Below are 2,442 nucleotides of genomic sequence, written 5' to 3'. Positions count from 1 at the left end.
ATCACAGAGAACATATTTTCTCCACCAAAAAATCAGGTCACAGGGTCTGACAAGCCCAAATACACTTATGGGGACAACAGGACAGAATACTTGAAATTGAGACTGTCCCAGAAAACCCATAATATATGGGCACTCCAGGAATAAGGCAAGAACATTTCCCGACTCACAGACTAGCTTGAGTGACAGGTGAATGAACTATGGTGTAAAGTCACAGTGGGTGATGACTACTTCTTTCCTGTTTTCTGCATTCTTTGATATATGATAGCACCTGCCAAATCCTATTGATTTGAGTAATGCTTTCTGTATTAAGATTTATGCCCTAATGGCTCCTTTGGACTTCTTGGGCTGGCTGGACTCTCAACCTCTGGGATGCTTTGGGAACTGGAGGCCAGAAAGATATGATTCAATAACTAACCCGACTTCTGATAAATCTAGTAAAAGAAAGTCCTGTGGTGTGGCAGTAACTAGAGTTTTAGTGCCAATAGTTGTGAGCAGCTATAGATAATATATGTGTCCCTTAAATTTTGTAAGAGTTTCTAGCTGTCACAGCACAAGGAACCCAAGGAATATATTCTATAAAATAAATGAATAAATACAATACAGAGAACATGTGGTATTGGTACCATATTCTACCAACCTGGATGGCTCCACTCAAAATACAACACTACTGTGCATTAAAGATAATACTCATGTAATAACACACAGCATCCTTAAAGCCCAAATCTCAGCAAATGTGATGTCTGTCAAAAGGCAGTGGGTTTGTATTATAAAATCTTGTGGCCAGCTTAGGCAGTCATGAGCATCACTTTTATTCTGCAGAGTCCAGAGTGGTGGATCTTTCTTGCCAGAAAGGAGTTGTATTTTTCCTTTCTCTGAGCACTTTTTCTTTTGTTTTGTTCTTTCAGTTTTTTCATTTTTTTTCCCTCAGAAGAAAAAACATGTTTAAGGGACTCTTACATTGAAGCTCGAGTAAATGTCATTACTTCAGAAGCCTGGCTTTTTCTGGCTGGTAGGAGCCAGTCCAAGTCTTCTCAGCCTACCATTTGGCCAAGCCCTACTTCTTCCAACTTAAGGATGCAGATGGAATCACTAACAAAATTAAGGAGATTGAATAAAAAAAAACCAAATTCTTCACAATTAAAAATCTTTGTCATTGGGGAAGTTAAGCTTGTAGGATAAAGTTTGTATGATGAATCAGAAAACCAGAGCTGGCCTCGTGGGTCTGGAACCTTGTTTGGTTTAATGCTCTGTTATTGCCATCTTGAAATTATAATTTATGAACAAGGGACCTTGTGTTTTTATTTACAGTGGGCCCTGCAAATTAAGTATCCAGCCTAGTAGAGAATGTCATGGAATTCTTCGGGATATCTCTGGTTATCTTATTACATTTAAACACTGGAATCAGACAGTCACTTATTAGTTGTTCAAGTTAAGGCGAGTTTACTACGTCCTTTGAAGCTTCAGTTTCTTAATCTTTATAATGGGCATAATAATATGATCAATCATATCACTTTGGAGGATTAAATGTAATATTGTGACTGAAGTGCACACCTAGAGCCCTTGCTCCACAATGAGAGAGGCCACCACAGTGAGAGGTCCACACACCACAACAAAGAGTAGCCCCCGCTAGCCACAACTAGAGAAAGCCCATGTGCAGCAATGAACATCCAACGTAATCAAAAAAATTAAAATAACAATAAATAACCACAATGGAGATTGGTTCAAGATGGTGGAGTAGAAGGACGTGTGCTCACTCCCTCTTGCAAGAGCACTGGAATCACAACTAACTGCTGAACAATCATCGACAGGAAGACACGGAACTCACATAAAAAGACACCCCACATCCAAAGACAAAGGAGAAGCCACAATGAGATGGTAGGAGGGGCACAATCACAATAAAAACAAATCCCGTAACTGCTAGGTGGGTGACTCACAAACTGGAGAACACTTATACCACAGAAGTGGGTATACCACTTATACCCAGTGGAGTGAAGGTTCTGAGGCCCACGTTAGGCTTCCCAACCTGGGGGTCCAGCAACGGGAGAAGGAATTCCTAGAGAATCAGACTTTGAAGGTTAGTGGGATTTCATTGCAGGACTCCAACAGGACTGTGGGAAACAAAGACTTCACTCTTGGAGGGCACACACAAAGTACTGTGCACATTGGGACCCAGGGAAAGGAGCAGTGACCCCATAGGAGACTGAACCAGACCTACCTGCTAGTGTTGGAGGCTCTCCTGCAGAGGCAGGGGTGGCTGTGGCTCACTGAGAAGACAAGGACACTGGCAGCAGAAGTTCTGGGAAGTACTCCTTGGCATGAGCCCTCCCAGAGTCTGCGATTAGCCCCAACAAAGAGCTGGGTAGGCTCCAGTGTTGGGTCGCCTCAGGCCAAACAACCAGCAGGGAGGGAACCCAGACCCACCCATCAGTAGACAAACAGATT

Source organism: Eubalaena glacialis, chromosome 10 (assembly GCF_028564815.1).
Source record: "Eubalaena glacialis isolate mEubGla1 chromosome 10, mEubGla1.1.hap2.+ XY, whole genome shotgun sequence".
NCBI lineage: Eukaryota > Metazoa > Chordata > Mammalia > Artiodactyla > Balaenidae > Eubalaena > Eubalaena glacialis.
Note: the sequence above shows the minus strand (reverse complement) of the source record.